Below are 22,142 nucleotides of genomic sequence, written 5' to 3'. Positions count from 1 at the left end.
GCCATGCTTGTTTATGTGACCCTGCTGGCAGTGCAGGCCTTCCAGCTCAGCCTGCTGAGGCCTATCAGACCACGAAGCCCAGATGAAGACATGGGAGCAGGGAAGCATGGGCCGACTTCACACTCTCCACAGCACTCATGGCTGCAGACTGTGGCAGAGCAAGACCCTGGGGCAGTCTCGTCCTCCTTCTGCCACCCCCCACCTCTCCCCAAGCAGCCCCCCACATCGCCAGCCTGCTTAGTAAAGCTGTCTCAGGAGCTCCAGTCAGACTTGAATAAAGCGAGCGTGAGGCAAAAAAAAAATGTTTGGCGAGAATGGAATGTCACAGCAGATAAGCATCACAAGCTGCTCCATATTTATTATGTGCAACAATTTGACTAAGAGAGAATTTAGATTAATAACGCTGAGCCCCGGGAAGTAATTTCCTTTGGAGAAAGTGATTTACATGCGGCGTCGCCCAGAGAAAAGCTTTTTCCTGACTCTTTTGTGGTGTCAGCTAAAAATAATGACATTTAAAACAGTGTCCAAGGTTAATAGGTCCTCCTCCCGCTTATGAACTTTATACCCCTTCCCTTGCTCTGAATACACCAGCGGTTTTATTGTAATGTTATGCTTCAGAGAAAGCAGAAGCGTAGAAGTCATTTTAAGGGTATCATATTTTGCAAAACTTGTGGCATGAAAGGAATTTGTCAGGCATAACCATGTGCCAGGGCAAAGTCAAGAATGTTGCTAATACGTGAAGTGTGGCGCTGCTCTCTTATTCTTTTTTCATTTATATTAGATTAACAGACAGGCAAGAAGTTATTGTAATAAACGTGGGGAAATTATGACATTGCCTCTATTGCTTTTGCTTTGCCTGTTTGGAAGCTTATCCATTCCGGCCTGAACTGTTTTTTTTTTCTTCTTTTCTCTTCTCCGTGTTGGCCGTACTGTGGTTTGGGATGTGTTACTCATACTTCTGCTGCTGTTTGATTTCTCCATCGCTCCGAGGGGCAAAAGTGCTCTCATAAAGCGAGCTCTCCACGAACCCCCCCCAATCTGTGAGAAGGGGCTCCTCCATGGCGGATGAATGTTTTTTTCATGATCGCCTCTTCCCCCATGTCATACGGTTGTTTTTAACGAGGCTGGCTCCCTGGCTAGTCAGCGCGAGTGTTATTGATAAATGATTAACGGTGCAGAAGGTGTGAGGAGTTGTATTGGGCCTTCCTTCGGTGAGCAGGCGCGCTTTGAATATTTCATTGGCACACAGATGTGCTGCTGTCTATATAACTGCTCCTGGCTCCTCAGCCTTGCTCTATTAGAGCCCCATGAACAATTCCCCACCACTCGCTCTCTCTCTCACTATGCCTGCACTTTTGCAGCCATTCAGCTTCACAGCACTCTTACCTTCATATAGAGTATGTGCCGTGTTATGTCTGTCCTCTTTGGCTGACATGAAAACAAACGCGTGCACAACTTTCCCAAAACATAGTGTCTGAAGTTTGCTCTGTTGCATGTGCACTAGAGCTATGAGGCCACTGAAATGAACAAAACTGCTTCTTCATAAATCACATCTAGTTGTTAAATAGATCTCCAATAGACTTTTTATGAAGTTTGACATAATACTGATTATATGTATTGAAGCCTGAATTTTGTCTGTACTGTTCTGTATTTTTGTAGAGAACATTGTCATACATTGGCAGAAACAACATAAATACGTTTATTTGAGGGAAATTCCACAGATTTTTCAGAATGTCTACATAATTCATCTAAACAAAGGCCTTCAGAGTGATATGATGTGAAATGGAGCATTGTAGAGAAAAACATTCTGATTTATTTACAGTAATGGTCATGAGAAGCAAGGGTTTATGTTTATATGTTTATGTCTATAACAGCAAATATACATAAGCATGGGTATTTAAAAAAAATGTTTAGGCCAAATTCTTATTGCAAAACTATTGTAAACCAACGTTTCAGCCATCAGTCAACATATTTGTACATTTACACTTTGGACGTCTGGTTCCTGTCACCACTGTTGGGAACAGTTCAGTTGGCTGCTTTTGGAATGTCACATTTTACATCATACCACTCTGGGTGACTTTGTTTTCTTCATGATTGCAGAATGTTTGAAAAATCTGTAAAATTTCTCTGTAATAATTTGACACATTTTGAGGCAAGTTTAGGCACACAGTGCACACAAAGCTAATTGAGTGACATTAGCTTCCCTTACTTGTTTGGTACATTTCTAAATAATGAACAAAAGATGAAAGCCTCCTCTTATTGGATACATTTGGAGTAAGGTGAAAAATTGCATAACTAGCATGACCTCTCACTTTTATACGTGAAGCTAGAGCCCATTTTACTTTGTCCCTTTTAACAAATGGGGTTACTGGATAACAGAGTTCAAAACCAAGCTGTCCAGTCCAAAATCAAACACCTGGTACCAGTCTTAAAGGGGACTTCCAACATATTTTCAAAATGTATGCATGATTAAATCAGTAAGATGTAAAAGAGTCATTCTGATGTGAAACGCTCTGTTCTTGTAAAACCTACAGAGTCAGAATTGTTCACAGTGGTGGTGATAGGAACTAGTCACTGGAAGGCTCCCACACAGAAAGTTATAACAAAATGTATGTGAATATGCTGCCTGATGTGTTTTACAATAGTTTTAAGATATGCTTTAAATTTTTCTTTTTTAAAGTCAATAGAATGGCTATATTTGTATTGTAGTCATTGTGTATTGTAATCATACTATATTTGTATTGGAGTCAATGTGGTTCCTATCACAACTACTGTAAAGATATCAGAGTCAGTTAGTTACTCTATGAAGAAATACATCACATCAAACAGGTATGTAGGACTTTATATTTATTAATACTGAATTATACAGAAATTTGAAAAAACTATGGGCTTCCCCTTTAACAATCTGTTTCTGGCCTAGTAAATCCTGTCTGAACTAGTTGACCATACAAGCATCAGATAGATGTTAATGCCTTATCTGATTGGCTTGACCAGTAGCCTGATTGTAAGCCAGCTCTCATGTTTTGGCTGAAGTACTGACTGTGTATGCGTGTGTGTATTTGGTGGGGTGGGGGTAGAGGGTGGTTTGGCTCATCCTAGGCAGGCTCTTTCTGTCTGTGTTACACTGCCATCTCCTGTCCTGGAGCCGAGGGCTGTGGGCAGGCACACTGGACCCAGCGCTGGGGAGCACACTAATGATCAAAGAGGCTCCTGCCTTAATCCTGCCCATCCCGCAGCCAGTCTGTCACTGAGCGTACTCCCAGCCTCCCCTGAAAAACACTCGCAGCTAAACTAGCCTAAAGTGCTGCTGCTATTTTTACTTTTGACGACAGAGGGGGAAAAAAGAGGAAAAAAATAGAACCCCTGCTGAGAGCGTGCATGAGAATTGGGTGGAATTAAAGGAACAAAGCACGAGAGAATGAGTGTGTATACATGTGGGGGTGTACGCGTTTGTCTGCGAGTGTGGGGGCGTGTGTTTGTGTGTCTGTGTGTATGTATGTGTGCATGTTTGGGGAACTGGGTGAAATGAAGCAGTTGGGCACAAGAGAAAAAGCCTCCTCAGACTGCCTGCATAACACACGGCGGCTAAGACTGTCGGCATCTGAGGATTCGTATGTGAGGAATGCGCCCGAGGAATAGCGGGAATGCCTCGATCTGTCAGACTGAAGCATATGTAAAAACATTGCATACTTATTTATTCACTGTTTATGTTCAGGGAACCTGACGAATCTCTTGACTGTGCTCTAGTTAACTCTTTAAAGATCTCATTTCATACAAAACTACATTTTCCTCACCGTTTTAAAATAAAAGTGGTTGACGTAGTATGTAAATACTACGTTTCATAGCATTAAGTTCAATCTTCAGTCCATGTGTGGAAACTGTGCTGCAGAAACAGTCCGATTTCAGTTCACTAATTCTAAGATGTTACAGAAAGCAACACATTTACATAAATCAAAGTCAGCCAACAGCAGTTTACACTCCTAAAACATGTATGTTACAAAACAACACGTTCTATCTCGAATTAAACCATCAGTGTGTTTGTATGTGTGTCTTCCTATAGCCTGTTATGGAAAACACCTATGTGAATGAGCTCTGTTTATATATATATATGTGTATATATATATATATATATATATATATATACATATACACACACACACACATACACACACACACAGAGAATAGAATAGAATAGTAACTAACTTTACAGGAGAGGACAAAAACACACTTACGTTTCAATGTAAGTTAAAGCAAAGCAATTTATATTTTTATATTTTTATAATTTATTTATTCTAAGTGATTTTACAGCATTTCTATTGGTCCATTCATCATGAAATTTTCACACAATGTAAAGGACACCCCTTTTGTCATTGGGGTGGTCCCCGTAAGGCTACATATTTGGTAGCTTAAGTTGAATTTACTCCACACCCCCTTTCTTGTCTTCAGCATTTGTAATGTGCATATTTTGTACCTCTGCTCTTTAAAGTTACACAGTTGGACTTTAAAACCACTGTTGTACCATTAAGGGTACATTTACATTGTTTGTACCATGATTAACAAAAATATACCTGTGTAGTATCTTTTTTCTAATAGTGTAATGAACTTGATCTTACAGGGCCAAAAATGTGTAGACCTTTATTTTGTGCTACAGGCTATTTTATCATTAATAACATCAAGAACCTTTAGTTCTATAATTAGTGTAGAGTGTATGTGTTTTTTTGGTATGTGAGAACACTATGTGTGCAGATCTATTATCTGGACTAGGCTGTACCAGTTGTACAAAAGTTTGTCCTTACGTTTGTACAGAGAATCTTTAGTTAACACAATTTAGTTTAAAACTGTCCTTTTACTAAATTTGGTTCTACCACCATCACGAATGCTAACAACTATCTACTGCATACATCACTTTAACATGACAACATATTTGGAACTGATCTATAAATACTCTACCATGGAAATGCTTTTTTCATGGAAAAAAAGTAATTCAGTACAGAAGAGAACTTTTTGTGTACAAGTTGAACTGAATCTAACTGAATATCTAAAGCCATTGTCTATTTATAATTGAATATTTTTGTGCAATAACCAAATATGCAGCTTTTTATACACAATTTCTGGCTAACCGACACAACAGTCGCATCAGTTTAGACATTCAGAGCCTCTGAACAGGAGCTGTTAACAGCCCATTCTGTTAAATTACGGCTCAGTATACAACTCAGGAAGTTCCACTGGCTTGCACAGGAGCTGTATGTGTGTGGTGGGGCTTGAGGCTCTGCTTCAGCTGGAGAAATGGGGATTAATATAGTCAAACAAATGCTGATGATGTGTGTTTTTTTTTTTTTTTAGATAAATCTCAGATCAATGTTTAAAGGCCTTAAATTTCCCCCCCACTGGTGCATAACAGAAACTGTAACAGATATACTCAGTGTTCATCTGTAAAATGGTTTAAAACTCGTAAAGGTCGACGATGTCCTATACAGCATCAAAGGATGTCGTAAATAATAGAATAAATATCTTGGGAACATTGAATGTAGAGCAACATTTGTTGACCGCAATATAAAATATTTAAAAGGTTTTCATTCATTTTTCTGATTTATAAATCTCTCAAAATTGCTTTTTGTCCCAGACCTAATTGTGAGCAGGCAAACCAATGTATAGGGATATATGTCAACTTCAGTCACTTTGGTTTTACTTTGATGAAATAAATTAACGATTAGTGATCTAAATTCCATTCTGAATATGTTTGCACCCATCCAGAAAATAGCTCAGTCAGTCTGAATAAAGGCAATGTGAAATTTGTGTTATATAGTGATAAAAAACATGGTAGCGCACAGAAAGCTCCAGTTCCACATGCTGATCTGTTTTACTGTAGCCATTGTGGAATGCATGTGTATCTCCCTCTCTGTGAGGGCAGGTGAGTTAAAGGAGAGTTTAATAAGTTAAAGGGGCTAACGTCTCTTAATCTATCACTGGTAAGAGACATTACGTTAGAAAAGGTTAAAGAGGAATTCCACTGGAATTTCTACAAGTCTGCATGTTTACAAGAAGTAAACAAGGTCATTCAGAGAAGTTTAATCATACAGTTGTGTCTAATTACAATCATAACAGCATATTTGTAATGACTTTGCATAATACCTTTCTGTGAGGGAGCTTTTAGAGGCATTCAGCTCTTCAGATGTCTGGTTTCTATCACCACCACTGTGAACATTTCTGACTCAAGAAAAAAAGCATTTCTCATCAAACCACTCAGACTGCCTTTGCGTGTATATTAACCCTTTAATTAGGCTGGCCTTTGGAGAAATTGGTGGAGTTCCCCTTTAAACTAGATCTAGATGCTCTGAAACATAATAAGAACTTATTTGACACACCTGGATGGCTTGATGTCATTATTTATTAATCGAATGGCGTGAACTGTAGATACAGTAGATGTCAAGGTGAAAAGCCATTAGTTTCAAACAGAGCGTTATCGAGCGATATCTTGCGTCTGTGCGATGCGTTTTACTGTGTCAGGCTGGGCTCACTTGCGCTTGCTGTCTGTGCAGGCCTGCATTGTTGGCTCATAAAGCAGCATGCAAAATGATTTTTACTCCCATTTCTCTCTCTCTCTCTCTCTCTTTCTCCACCTCCCTTTCTCCCTTGCATACACACACACACACACAGCCACATTGTATGAGTGCTTCATGGCTCATTAAAGTATAAATAGGTTTGTTTACATTTGGCAAGGCATTGATTGCTCATAGGTACAATGCAACATGAGGGCAGTAAATACTGCAGAGAGAGGCTGCACTTAATTGTTCTGCCGTGAACATAAGCAAATGCAAATAGCTTATTGCGCTCACCCTGCCACGCTTCGCATCATTCACCATCCGCCTGTAAATCCTACTGCTCTGGCAATTTTTACAACCCAGGTAGGCCGGCCTAATGAAACACAGTAATGAACTGTGCAGAGTGCAGTGGCATAATACATTCTTATGTTTCTGGTAGCAGCTTTTCTCCCCCCATCCGTTCAGCAAAGAACACGATTCTGATCACAGACATGAATGAAGTCATAACACACTGCTGTACAAAACTACACACAGACACTGAGAGATTAACACCGTGTGGAGGAAGCAGATAGCAATAGAGGAGAGATAGACACCAAAGAGGTGGAGAGAGACGGAGAAAGATTACAGAAAGGGTGACAGAAGAGAGGGGAGGGTGTTAGAGAGAACAAGAGAGAAGAAAGAAAAAACAAACTGATAGGGAGAGAAAGAGAGAGAGAGAGAGAGAGAGAGAGAGAGAGGGAGCACCAGTGAGAGAGAGAAAAAGAAACGGAAAGTGAGGGAAATAAGAGAGAGAAGGAAACATGAGAGGTAGAAAGAAAAAGACGAGAGAAAGAGAATGAGAAAGAAACAATGAGAATAGGTGAAAAATATAAAGAGAAAGAGAGAAGAAAGAAAAAATGATAGGGTGAGTGAGGAAGAAAGGACAGTGACGGGGAGAGAGAGAGAGAAGCAGCATTAAATAGAAAGGGATAGAAATGGAGGGAAATGAGGGAAAGAAAACAAAGGAAAAACAGAGAGGTAGAAAGAAAAAGACAAGAGAGGGTGAGAAGGAGAGACAGAGAGAGAGAAAAAGACAGAAATATAAAAATAAAAGAAAAAGAGAGATGGGAAGAAAGGGAAAAAGAGAAAGCGCAACCGAGAAAGTAAGAACAGAAACAGAAAGAGAAAAAGACAAGAGAAAGAAAGATAAGAGAGGGAAAAATGGAATGAAGGGGGGAAAAGCTACAAAAGACAGATAAACTGAATAAATTAAAAAGATCAAGGAGAGAGAAAGTGGAAGAGAAAGGAAGGAAGGAAGGGAAAGATGAGCGATAGAAAGAAAAAGGGGGCAAAGATAGTTAAGAGGATAAAAGAAACTGAATAAGAGAAAGATGAAGAGAGAAAAGGAAAAATAGTGATAAATAAGAGACAGAAAGAAAGAAAAAACAAAGAGAAGAGAAGGAATGAAAGAAGAGGGAGAGAAGCAGAAACAGAGGCGGACGAAAATTGAGAGAAAAAGAATGAGAAACAGAACAAAAGTAGAAACAGAAAAGGGCAAGAGAAAGAAAGATAAGAGAAAATAGAGAGAGAAAGAAAGATGGGAGACAGAGAGAAAAACAGAAACAGATAAAGCAGATACCAAAAGAGAGTGCAAAAGAAAAGAGTAAAAGAAAGATAAGAGAGGGAAAGAAGAAAGAGAGAGAGAGGTAGAGAGAGGCAAGTAAAGCTGGCCAGCAGCAGTGGAGGAGGAGGAGAACAGTAGGGGGTGAGGTAATGGCAATGATGAATGGCCTGTGGCTCATCAGAGGAAGCCAGGTTTGTTTGTGAAGATTAGATTTTAATACAGCTCTTTGCCTCTCCACCGCCTCCAAATAATCACAGCGCAACCAAATGAAGTATTATTTCACTCAAAAAATGAACTGATTATGAGAGTTTGTCCTTGAATGCGAGTACTTCACATTATGAATGTTACATTAGAGTACATTACAGAGAGAGTGGAAAGTGCAGCGGGCAGAACAGGCTGTGTGCCGGTTAAGGGTGAGCAATATGACAGAATACAACATTCCAATACGTCAAGACATTTTGTAATATGCAATATGCACAATTTTTTTTCTGAGGTTTTTGAACGTCTTGGACCAAACGCACCAGCGAAAGCAGTAGATCCACTTTTTAAAAAGGCTAGGTAACGCAATCAGTACATTACAGTTCTGTACTCTGGGTGTTGGTGTCTACAGGCTCTCAATCTTTTTTTAAGCAATCAGGAGATTTTAGCTGACCATAGAAACAATTATCTAAGCCGCTTATCCTTCTGGGACGTGGGGGCAGCACTTAATGGGCAGAAAGCAGGAAACACTCTGCACAGGTCCATATAAACAATTGTGATTATGAATTTAATAGTCCTTTCTCTTTTATTGAAGTACAAGTCTGAAGAAATGATTTGTCTCAGTAAATGCCTTATTTCAACTGCAATGCACTTAATTCACGTTCTGTTAGTTGCAATGTAAACACATCATTGTAAAAGCAACTGTGGAATGTAACTGTGATCAGCTTAAAGCTGCACTATGTAAGTTTTTTTTTTTATTAAAATTAAAAGAAGTAGCATTATTGATTCACGTGCAAAAAGCACGCTACAGTATGTTGTGTGTGCTGCTGCAGGTCTTCCTGTAAAGTCTGGAATAATGTGGCTGAGAGTTTTTCAGACCATATTGCATGTCTTTACATATTAACATCACACACACAGCCTCAAAAAGAAAATCTGACTCGATTTGTAGGTCTCAAATACAAAATCAGTATTATAACGTAATCAACAAGATATGATAACAAGAGTAGGTCATTCACTCACATGCGGGGAAGAGGTCCAAAACACCTGGCTTTACAAAATGTCCTTTGCATGCCATAACACATTTCCACCAAAACCCCAAAACTTACGAAGGGTAACTTTAAATACTGAGACCAACTCAAATAATTGTGGCAGATGTAACATCTATATTAAGTTGTAATATCTTTTTTATGGTGTCTCAGTGTCTTAGAAGTACTGATCACTACTTATCATTACAGTCCAAATAAACAGGAGTCTCCCCAAAATGGTAACTTCATAGGAGAAGGCAGGAGCCTTGATAACTTTTAATCCAAGTTAATGTAAGGAGATTTTGTTCTGAATTTGTGGAGCATTTGTTTTAATTCCGTCATCATGAAATGTTCACGCAATGTAAAGGACAGCTGGTGTGCTCAAATGATGTAGAAAAATAAAATAAAAAAAAATTTTTGGTCAGTGATGGTATATGATGCTCTATGGAGCCCCGCTGGTGACATCCTGTATGCATAAAAATAATGCGTGGCCACGCCTTATTAACACGTGGGAACGAAATCCTAATGCGTGGCCATGACTTATTAAGACGTGGGAACGAGATCACAGCTTACTAAGTTGTGGCCATGCATTAGGATCTTGTTCCCATGCTTTACTAAGTTGTGGCCACCACTTAATCATCTCATTCCCATGCCTTACTAAGTCGTGGCCATGACTTATTTTTTATTTATAAAAAAGATGTCACCAGTGGGGCTCCGTAATGCTCAAGACATACCCAGAGGCAATAGTTACTCTTCCAGTGTCATTGAGGCTTTAAAAAAAGAAAAAAAAATCAAACAGTGAATTTATTCCAGTTTTTGTCTACTGAATGTTTGATGACAAACCCCCTCCCACCCCACCCCAGACTCAAAACATTTCTAGCTGCGTATGTTAACAATTTACTGAAGCTAAAGTACTGTTGGGATAAAAGCCTCATTTGCTTCTCAGTACTGGGAGACGTGAGTCTGCACAGTCATTAATGTGGCATGACTTTTCCTCCAACTTTAACTGGTAACTCCTCTATTAAAAATCCTGTGGAAGAAGCGCAGTGCACTCCATTACAAGGCCAGGCTTTTCTGCAGCTTGAGCTATCGATCAATAGAAATGAAATGTTTTGTACAATTGTTGTCCTGCATTTGGCCAAGCTGGCTATCATTAATGCTGTCTTTACTCTTTTAAGACCCTAAGCCAGCCAAAGGCTTAAAGTCTAATGATAGATCTGCCGTTTTTACAGCATCTTTGTGCATTTCCCCCAGACTGAATTGATTGTTCAATAACACTTGCGGAGGAGGGCTTCCATTGACTGTAGGGAAGAAAAAAAAAAAGTCCTCCGAATTCTCTGAAATCAGCAAAAACAACAAGATCTTTCTTGTGAATAATTCACACCTTTGTCTGAGGTATCTGTCCTGTGGTCATTTGCAATAGCCACGGTGCAACTCTTCACTTTTTTCCCACATCTCTACCACCCCGGTGGCCAAGCAGGGGACTAAAATAGTATTCTGTCTGTTGCCAAGGTTACTACATTGACAACATGACATGGCCATTCATTCTAAATACTGTATCTCTCTGGCCTTCTGTGAGCACATGGCGGCTAATCTCAGCCCTCAATCTGGCCGCCTGTCCGTTTTGGGCGGGAGCTGAAGAGAGGGAGGGGCTGGGTAGAGATCGTCCCGCTCGTCAAGACAAACCCCCCCTCCCATCCCTTCCCCTCTCCTCCCCTCCTAGCAGCTCAGTGATATCATGGTCAGGTTGGAGACGGCACAGGAGCGTGAGTGGCAGAATCGGAGCGGTTTCTATGCGGGCCCACGTGTCACTTTCCATTTGCAGGTATGCCGTGGTGAGAGCAGAGGGGCTTGAATGGCGATGGAATAGTAGTCACAATAAAACTGTAATTGAAAGATACGTTATCATGACTGACTCCTTTCCGGGTTGGGCTGTGCCGAGAGAAGGGGGAGAGAGCGGTATCAGAGCTGCTCCGCCGCTAAAAGAGAAGAAAGGAGTGCTCTTTTAATTAAAAAAGAGTGCTCAAAGGGCCAACCAAAAGTCGAAACCAGAGGCATGTTTGGCATGAATAAGTTGCCCCTCGCCTTTGTTCGATGACATTGACAAATAGAGTTCTGGGCTTGAGGAAGAAAGTTATCTTTGATGCATAATAAAGTCAAAGTCACCAAAATGAACGTGCTCTTTGAGGTTCAGAGGGCTACAACTGAGCTCAAATTATCTGCCCTTAACACAGGCCAGCCATGTCACATGGTGTCATCTTAATCTAAAGGGCCAGGAGCACACTGCTGTTTTTTTTTTTAAAGGAGTTCTTTCATTCCTTTAAAACCTGCACTTAAAACTTTCACTCTCACTGAGCCGTGGTTGGTGAACAGGCTTGTTGTTTTTGTTGGGAAATCGCTGTATCTTTGTGTAACTAAGTAAACAGACTCTGTAAGGAGGTTTCATCTTGTTAAAGCAAGACAGTTGTTTTTGGTCTGACCTGCTTTAGCTAAAGTCAGTTTCAGCTGAGTTCATGATAAAGATCCACAGGAAACCCAGGGAAAACTGCTCTCTGTGTTAGCAACCTTGTAGCTCTGCTTAACATGACTGTGGAGGAAGGAGCCAAGAAACTCAAGGATGTTAATAAAGTTCCAAGTCATTTTCCTCACTGTTTCTGAAATAAGAGCTTGATGTAGTACAGAAGTGTTGGTTTCAAAATGCATCATTCACTCCTCAGGCCATACTATGGATGCACCAATACAAGAATTGCGTGCTGATGATGATGTCCAATATGTGCAGATGCAGATACATAAAGGTTTATAACATGGAGAAAATGTTACTGCGTCTACCTGGATTAGCCTTACAGAGAAATACAGCAAGCCTGCAACTAATGCTGATTTACATAAATGATTTATTGGTTCATTATGACTTCTATTAATTGATTATTCAGAAAAAGCAAACGCTCAGTAAGTAGTCTGTCAATAGCTAAATACATTAATGTGCAAAAGTCTTGTTCACCAACGCACATTATTTAAAACCAGTAATCTTGGCAACAGGTGTGTTTTGCTTGTTAAAACACTGCATTATACGAAGAGGTGCAAACAAAAATAAATACAGTCAAAAGTAGCAGGAATTCCATTTTCTCAGAAAAGTAGTTGATACATCCTGAGCTAGTTAAAAGACCCAAATTTGGTCCCAGATTTCTCCCGGATGCCCACAGCCATCGCATAGATTTATTAAATTCCTATAGCAGCACATCCGAACTGACATAATGAAGTATTAATTAGCCAAATGAGCTGTTGGATAATAACTAGTGTTAATACCTTGCTGCCACAAGAAGAGGTTTGGAAATGATTAAATGAGCACAATGCCATGCAAAAAATCTACTGTATTAATGTATTATGTATTTTTGCTCATAATAATGTTTTTCTGTGAAAATAAATGTTTACTGCCCGGATAAATAGCTTTTTAATTCTAATTTTCTCAGGTTCCTAAAACTGCACAGTACCATATTTCATGTCATACACAAACTTTCTCACAAGAAATGAAAAATTCATGTATCGTTCCTCGTTTTGCACAGTACTGTTTCAAAGATAAAACAAGTTGCAAAAATTTTAATCACAGATCAACAGATCTTCTTCTTCTGCACTGCATCTAAAACACTAATCCATGTGAAAGGTGCACAAGCAGTAAAGGAACAATATATGAACAAATTTACAAGACTTACATGACAGATGAACTCAGATTTTCTCAGTCATTTTAGAATCTTCTACAGCTCTGTTCTTCTTCTTTCGGCTGCTCCCTTTAGGGGTCGCCACAGCTCATCTGCCTCCATCTTGCCCTATCCACTGCCTCCTCAACTTTTACACCAACCATCTCCGTGTCCACCTTCACTACATCCATAAACCTTCTCTGAGGTCTACCTCTTCTCCTTCTACCCGGCAGCTCCATCTCCAACATTCTTTGACCAATATATCCACTATTCCTCCTCAACACATGTCCAAACCATCTTTCTGGTCACTAATATTTCATATTTTTTATTTACAGATATATAATGACCTACTAATCATTTAAAACCTGGTAAAGTAAAAACATAATAAGTGATACTTTTTCTTAATCCCACAAACGGGGAAATTCCACCTCCGCATTTAACCCATCCATGAAGTAAAACACCACATACACACAAGTGAACACACACACACACACTAGGGGGCAGTGAGTACACTTGCCCGGAGCGGTGGGCAGCCCTATCCACGGCGCCTGGGGAGCAATTGGGGGTTAGAGGTCTTGCTCAGGTGCTGACACCTCAGTCATGTGCTGTCAGCACTAGGGATCGAATCGACAACCTTCCAGTCACAGGGCCAGTTCCCTAACCTCCAGCCCATGGCTGCCCCCAGTAGAATAAATTTATACACTTAACCACATAAATTGATTTCAAACTTTTGAACTGCGATTTTTGCAGTGGGGAGTGATTTTAAAAGTTATCCTTTGCATACTACCTCAGACTCTTATATCAAATAAGGTTGATTAGTAGGAACATCATTCATATTGTTGACTTTCTTGGTTCCTTCCCTTATAGTCGTGTATGACTACAGTAGTTTAGCCCCGCCCATTCTCACTGACGTTATAAGGAGTGTTTCAGCCAAAACTGCTTTTTGAATGAGGCCTGTTTAATCCTGTAGAAATGATCATTGTTTTTTGTACATTGCCAATATCCCTCCCCACCATAAGAAACCAGAAGTGCCTTAAAAAGCAGCAATATCAAGAATAAAAGCCTGAAGGAATTTTACTTTAAAATCCAGTAACTTACACAAGGCAAACTGAACAACACACGTCAAACAACTCAACCATTTACACCGAAAATAATGGGTATAAGGCTGGAGGGCTGATGCAGAACCACTCTAAGCCCCTCCTCTAGGGATGCTACAATACATTAGGTGCTGCTAACCTGATAGAGCATTACCAAAGCTTTAGTCTGAAGTGTGTATATTGGAATAAAATTGCATCGATTAGCAGGCTGCTGCAGTTGATTACCAAGCCTGTTTACTGTGTACCTCTACATATACTCCTTTGCTTCAGGAACATTGCCGTTTAACCAGGCTGTCTGTGAACAGCCTTCATATTTTCATGACAGACGCCGTTTCCAAGATGTTCACAAACCCATTTCCACTCAATTGCTCCCAGCAGCATTCCCAAATAGATTTAGCAATGATACTGCAAAGAGAGTGCGAGAGAGAGAGAGAGTGAAAAGGAAGGGGGTGGGGGCTGAGAGAAGGGAGAGAAAAGAAAAAGGGAGGGAAGGCATAAAAATAGTCCCAAAATGAGCCTGGTCAGGATTTTGCACTAGTTCATTTAAAAGAGCTTTGAATGTGTTTGAATTACTGGAGCTTGATCTGCCTACAGCTTATTTATATTAGCTGCCTGACAGAGCAGTTAGTGTAGGATTACAAGCAAGGCATCAATTTTTAGCTCGTTTTCCTATTTTTAGCTCATTTTCCTAACGGGAGCAGAATATTTGTCTCACATATGGCCCGGCAGTGCACAGCGCAATGACAGGTTTCAATTTACTAGCCAATTTTAATGTCACTGGTCACAAATTAAGAAACAAATTTCCAATTAAAAATGCTTATCACATGCGTTTGTGCCTCCTCGTTTTAACTGAGCGCTCCCTCATTCTAACGCAACGCAGATATTCAAATGAGTCGCTTTGTTATTGGCAATGGTGATGCTGCGCATTGACGTCGCTCTAAAAATTAATTGTATCCTCTTGAGTGGTGTATATCACATTCATCTTGTTCCTACTGTACAACAGTCTCTGTTATCATTCCTTAATTTATGCGTTAATTAATTTAGCTGCCGTGATGAATGTCCTGGGTTAGATAAGAGCAACTCAGCCGCTCCACGCAATGCACAATAGTGCACTTCACACGCTCTCCCAGGCCATCTCCGGCTAGTAGGGACCCTTTAATGTACCCGCCTTTTATGATTAGGAAAGACCCATTTTAATCAGACTGAGGTTCTCTGTTATGAATAAAAGCTGAGGAAGCTGTTCTAATCGCAGCTCCGAATAAATACTTTACGGTTTGCACATAGACATTTTCTTCACTTTTTTCACCTCTTTTTGTGGCTTGTTGTTGACAGAGGTTATTTTGCACAATTTGGTGTTAAGCGGTCCTCATTACTGGCAGACATAAGAAGCACATGGCATGGATTTGTCATAATTAAAGCAGGGCTTGGCTCAGCATCAGAGAGAGATGCAATAAAGACGGTGGTTTATTTAGGATAAACTCCCGTGCCCTTGGGGCTTGGGGGACCTCCTAGCACTAAACCTAGTTGCCAGAACATATGAAGGGATAAAGTGGCTGTATTAAATTTGTTGACTCGAAGATCCTCTCTGAGGCAGCTCAGTATTGCATTTGTCGACTGCCTCAGCCCTGCTAGCTCCTCTTCTCGGCTTGTTGTATTGAATCAGACAGTGCCCAGATCCCCAGTACTGCATGAGTTGAACACTATTGAATTGCTTGGCTTGTAGATCCACAGTTCTAACTTCTTTAGACTATATTGAATTTACCGTCCGGAGGATCAATAATACTAAGTTTTGCGGACAGTATTGAACTTGGGGTTCACGCGTCTCCAGCTGCAAGAATTGCCCAGATTGCTTTTGAATTTTCAGGTGGTCATGCCCAGATGAAGGTGTTTTCAGACAAATGAAGAACGTCTTGCACCTGGGCCATAAAGCAGGAGGGCAAGTTTTTGCCTGCCTGTTCTCGTTAGGATTGAATAAGGTCTCCACTGTGGGGCCAAAGTTATGAATTATGGCAGCAAATCTCAAACTTGAAAAGTATCATGCCTGGGAACTGCACTCAGTTCTGCCCATATAAAAGCGCATAACTGAAAATAGGACAAAGGCCGGCCTGGGTGTCGACCCGTGCAGAACTTCGCTTGAACCCAAATTTCTCCTTATCAGAAGGGCTAGCAGGATATCTGTGTTGTGGCAGTGCATTTGGATTTGTAGCTCCAGGGTAATGGAAGGCCTAATAAATAAAAACATCAGTGTGACTGCGAGCAGCTCCAGTGTATAGCTGTAATGCAGTCAGGCCTGCATGTGCGCAGTGTCGGGGTGGAGGGGCGGCAGTGGCTGGCAGGCCTGATGAATGGGTGGCACGCTGCATTCTGACAGAGACGAATGTGAAGGCCCAGTCCTACCGGAGGCACCAGGTCCCCACTGAATGGGCTGAGAGAGGATCACATGACCAGGCTCCATTCTCCAATTGGAAGCCCTTTTGGCAGGCTGAAGGCAGTGGCGGAAGAGCGAGGCGAAAGCTCAGACTTTGTCTGCTGGGCTTGAAAATCCCTCCTTGCCCCAGACTTAGACTGTCCCCCTGCCTTATGTCCCTATTGGCTGCCTTTCACATGCTGGCGAGAGCTCAGGGACAGACAGGAAGGCAGGATTGAGCTGCTCTGCTATGGATAACCATCAGCTCACCGGATTTGTCCTTCATGGACCGTCATTACCGTCTGGTCAGGTTAGGTGCCTGGAGAGAGACTAACCCACAGGCATCAGATATACCCCCTGTTCCCCTGTTCTTCGGGGCTGGTCTCTGTTCTACTGAATCTGATATGTCCTTGTTACCCATCAGTCATCTGTGATGTGGAGGCTAAAAGCCTTGATAGAGACCTAGAGGCACGTTCTTTAGTTCCCCTTGTGGTGACCAGGTGCCAGAGCTAAATAACATAGCATCTCCTTTCACCCTGGCCTTTGTTTCCCCTGCCTCCATCCAGCGAAATCATCTCTCAGCTTACTGAACTGCGCGAAATGGATGACCACATGCTCTGAGAAGACCTATTACAAAATGCACGAAGAATGGAGTCAATGGGAAAGGAAGATGATTAAGAGGCTATCTGTGTTAACAGGGGAGGGTATCAGTTTCTATTGAACTTCCTTCTTTTCATTGTAAGGTCTCTCTGACGTTCCTGTGTTTCAGGCTGAGTCGGGCTGCGACTGGTCTATTAATAGACTATTGATGGGTATCGATCCCTGGCTCGCATGACACATAAGATACAATGAGCAATAGATTCCGGCGACTCTCTTTTTTTTTTCTTGCTTTACAGCAATTGCATATCATTATGGCCTTAAAGGATTTTTCACTGATAGATTGCCTGGGTGCTTTTTCATAGTGTTCAGCCAGAGAGAACTGTGTAAGGTGAGTGCAGACATTGCTGTTTATTTGTAATATGGTTAAAGCAACTTATCAGCAGCAAAGATTCAGAAACAATCAATCGTTAGAGCAATAAGGACAGCTGGAGCATATGTTTTGACAGTGGTGCGGACATAATGGATGTTGCTGAACAAGGCTGGACTGTCTACACCCCCGGCCTCAAACACAAACGGAAAAGAGAAGTTCAAAGCCTTGCGACAAGTAATTGCGTATGAATTAGGGGGATAATGACCAGGGAAAGCATGTTATATCGATAGCCCCTTTAATGGTCAATCTCAGCAGGGGTGTCTGTTGAATCGTGCTGGATTTAGCTTAATGGATAGAAAGCCATGTAGCAGTCTACTCGCTTGCCTCCAAATGAGAGCAAAACTCAAATAGCCAAATTAAAAACTAAATAATAGATGAGAGATGCTGGGGTGTGATCAGGGAGAGAAAGTGTTGTAATTATTTGCAATGGAAAGTGGAGCATACCTTGTAATGGGGTTGCTAATGTGTCTGCGACTTTGCAAGGGGAGCTGGATGGAGTTCAGCACGTAAGCATCCTCGTGTTTTCTACTCAAGTGAAACAACCATCCTCGGAAAACGAGGCCCATGCTGAATGAATCAAATACGGTCTGACAAAATTAATAGAATTAAATGCTGGAAAACTGGCCGTTGTTTGTGTAGCTGGGCAGACATAGTGGCTGAGGAAAGGGGGGTCGTGTTTGTCGCATGGCCAACTTCCTGTCAGCCTGTGTGGAGTGATGCTCCGCTTCTTTCACTTCTGCACTAAACAGCCACGCTTGTAGGCGCCTCACATGTATTAGCAAGCATCAGAGGCTGATTTGCAGTGAGATGGTGAATTATTGGCCACGAAACTGGGTGTTATCTTGCGCTGCAAGTCGTTCATCCAGATTCTACAGTAATAACGCTCTGCAGTCCTTCTGCCTTTTTTTCCACAGTAAACAATAGTTACCCCAGTAATGATTCAATTTTTCAACTGTCGTCAAGAACGAAGCCGACCATTTGTTTTTGTTCTTGCGTTTCTTTTGCGGGACTGGCGGCGAATGCTAACGAGCAGGGCTGGTGACGAGCGGTCCATAGGGCAAGAGAATCTGCATATCAAAGAGGTCCCTCAGAAGCCGCTGTCTGAGAAAAGTGTTCAACACGGCTTCCACCTCCCCAAGGCCCTTGCGAGACGCAGCGTGGGATGCTGCTCGCTCTGTACATGAGCCAGACATGTTTGCTACCCAGAAACTCTCACCGGTATTGCTTCTGAGACTCTGTCAAGAGTTCATCTGGTTTGGTTTGTGGATGACTTGGATCTTTCATTGGCTGCTGAATGAAATATAGGCCTCGGCTCTCAAACAGCCGGAGATGGATAGGGTTTACTGTGTGGATGGTATGATATAATGAAGGACAATTACTCATTGTCTGAGTCATACTGTCACTGCTTCGCAGAGAGATGGCTGAAGTTTGCACATCTACCGATTACCAAATGGCCTCATATATTCTTTCCAGGCTCCGCAACTTATTAGACAATTCAGTTTGTGCGCTACTTCTGAAGATTATCTCCTGCTTAGGGGAATCCTTTATTTTCTTTATGGCATGGCAACTAGACAGGTGGGACTTTGTGTGAGTGTATGTGCTCGAGAAAGCCCACTGCTAGACATGAGTTGGGTCAGCAAACCTTTTTAGCTTACATCACAGTGTTTCTCCGCGCTTGTATTTGTGCCTATGAACGGCATTGTTGCTATAAGTAAACCAGTCGGCTCGCCAGATGGGGCTGCATCTCATGAAAATTTCAGGCATTTTTGTGTGGTGCTGAAACGAGGCTGTAATGGAGAGATATGGAAGAGTCCTCCATGTGGAGCCTTACTGAGGATTGCACGCTGGCTCCGCTCTCACTCACACAGATGGACTGCGAGCCGAGGGAATCTCATGCAGAATGGTCGGAGCAGGCTGACATGCTGAAGGAAATGGGACTGAACGGAGAGGAGGAAGAAGCGTGCGAGGAGTTAATCACTGCGCTAATGTTGCACTTCATCATCGTTTTCCTCGCCATCGCTGTGCCCGGGCGCCACTCAGCCATCGCCGTGGCACTCAGCTGTCCAACTCGAACAGCAGCCTTAAAGAGACAGTTCAGCAAATTAACACAATTTTTCCCTTACCGCAAATGTAGCTGATCAGCCAAGACATGTCTGGGGTCCAAAATTAACTCGACCTATAAGGCTAACAAGTAATAATAAGTAATGGAAGCCTATACAACCACCAATAAGCAACATGCAATCTGCATGCCTAAATCATCAGACATTTGCCTCAAACTGTGTTGAGTTGTTAAGTAATCACAAATAGACTTGCTTCTGTGGTTTCTGATACAGTATACTGCACTGGCATAGCCTGAATTTCAGTTTTTGGGAGGTCCTGGTTAGAGGTCGAGGGGGTCAGCCTGCAAGCATTAAGGTCCAGAGGCCATGCTATAGTCAGAATGACAACCACTAATTAGGTAGTTTCATTATTGCTAAGTCGGAAATTACCCACCTATTACTGTAATTGGAAGAGAAAAGCTTATTTAAATATTAAAGGGGAATTCTACCGTTTTGGCAAACTTTCTGCATAATTCAGTGATTGCGTAAAGTCATTCAGAGGGGTCTGATATGAAATGGTTCATTGTAGAGAAATGTATTGTGGTAGTGGTAGGTTTCAAGAGGTCTACAGTTTTATTTACTGTGGAAAACCACCAGAGAAACTACACATATTATGAAGTTTTCCATGTAATGTTGGTGATGGTAAAATATTGTTTTTCTTTTCTTTTTTTTTTTACTTTTTGTGGACTGTTGTGCCTCACAATGCTCTATCATAAAGCAACATCTCAGAGAGAAGGAAGTTTATTCATAATGGCATGCATCTCTCAGGTGCTAACTCACGCTAAGACTCCATTTTCCAGTATTCCCTGGGAAATCATGTGACTGCAGAATCTCCGAAGTCCATCTGTCACTGTTCACAATCACCTGAATACTAATCTGTTTCATTTGCTCTGTAAGTTATGAGACTAACCTTGGTTTAGTTTATGAGCCCAGGCCTCTGTTTGGCTCTCTTGTAGAGTTACTGAGAGGTTCTTGTGTGCTACTTTGTCTTGTCGTGTTCTGACTGTGTTTCTGGATTTTCTGACTTTGTCCTTTTGTCTTTCCCCTTTTTGGAAGAGGTTGCCTGATTATTTTCCTGTTATGTTTGTTCTTTTCTGTATTTTATCTTTTTGGATTTGACCAATGGCTGTTCACCGACTACAGTTTTTGTCAAACCCTTTACAAGTAAAGCCTCAGTGCTTGTTTTTACTGTGAGCATCTGGGTGGTTCTGACATGTTACACATCATCATTTTATGTAATAACTTTTTTGCGAAGGAGCTTTTAGAGGCATTAAACAGAACTGTGAACAATTCTCACTCATAAAGTTTGTCTAGAATGGTGCATTTTACACCAAACCACTCTGAATGATTGTTTCCATGTCAATGATGTAATCACACAAATCAAAGTTGAAAAATCGGTGTGGAAATGAATGAAATTTGACTGTTTCTGCTTTCCAGTTTCTGTTAATAATGTGATGTATCAGCACTATTGTTATATCCATTTCATATATAAATAACTTGATCTGACAAGGCCGAAAATTGGAAGTTTGTTTCACAAACTACATTTCTTGAACAAAAAACCACATGAATAGGAATATAAATCACACTAGTTGAATTTTAGTTACACCCATCAATAATGGCCATTTACCGATCCAAACTGTGTTCTGCATGAGCTTGTTCCTTCACCTTGGAGACTCTCAGTATGTCCAGCAATAAAGTGAGCCTTGTGCATCTTTTATAAAGTGATAGAAACTTGGTAGCACACAGACAGCTCCAATTCTAGGCGCTCTAACTCCTCTGATGGCAGATTTAAAGAAATTTAAGGGAACATTGCCAAATCCTCTGGATAAATTGCCAACAAGATGCTAAGTTCAGTAGAGTTAAACACAACACATGATTGCTTACCTCACATTTAACTGCTCCTACAATTACAGCTCACAGCACACCTCAGTGAGGCTAATTAACCAGGGTCTTACTGTTTACAGCACTAGGCATAGATGTTTAGAGTGTGTGGTTGAAGATGGCGATGGTCACAGTATTATTGAAGTTTGTTTTCTTTACCATGGTCAAGTACTACTATTTAAAATCTGGGTAACTAGCTTGTAGGGACTAGCACAGCTAACTAGGTCCTTGCCATCAGGACAAAACAGTGCTTGTTTGTGCCTTTTTGTGTGACTGACAGTGGCATGGAGATGGTGGTGGCACGCACAGAAAAAATGTGATGATCTACGGAGAAATTTATCAGTCTGCTTTTAAATGGTCAGAAATCTGGCGTACTGTTATCTATGTACATGGAAAGAAGTAGTGAACAAATTTAGGCTTTAATTTTTAGTCAGTTATTATAGTTAAGAGACATATAATGTCATAAAACGACAGAAACTTCAGCAAATTTTTTTTTTGATTGATACTTTTTAATTTTTTGAACAGTGTAGAATAAACAATACAAATATAACAAAACAACATCCCTCTT

At 41.1% G+C, this 22,142-nt stretch overlaps 1 protein-coding gene across 8 annotated transcripts in view; it reads left to right on the top strand.

Moving 5' to 3' along the window:
* Window positions 1-22,142, top strand: part of camta1a (calmodulin binding transcription activator 1a) — a 589,880-nt gene that overhangs the window by 187,103 nt on the left and 380,635 nt on the right. The window contains exon 1 of one of the 8 annotated variants that reach the window (XM_037541384.1): window positions 11,137-11,193. The exons of the other annotated variants lie outside the window; for them this stretch is intronic. The gene's annotated coding sequence lies outside the window, so the exon portion shown is untranslated. Of the gene's footprint in view, window positions 1-11,136; window positions 11,194-22,142 lie in introns of those variants that run through there. 8 annotated transcript variants of the gene reach the window in all.

Source organism: Pygocentrus nattereri, chromosome 9 (assembly GCF_015220715.1).
Source record: "Pygocentrus nattereri isolate fPygNat1 chromosome 9, fPygNat1.pri, whole genome shotgun sequence".
Classification (NCBI taxonomy): domain Eukaryota; kingdom Metazoa; phylum Chordata; class Actinopteri; order Characiformes; family Serrasalmidae; genus Pygocentrus; species Pygocentrus nattereri.
Note: the sequence above shows the minus strand (reverse complement) of the source record. Positions and strands in the feature narration are given on the sequence as shown.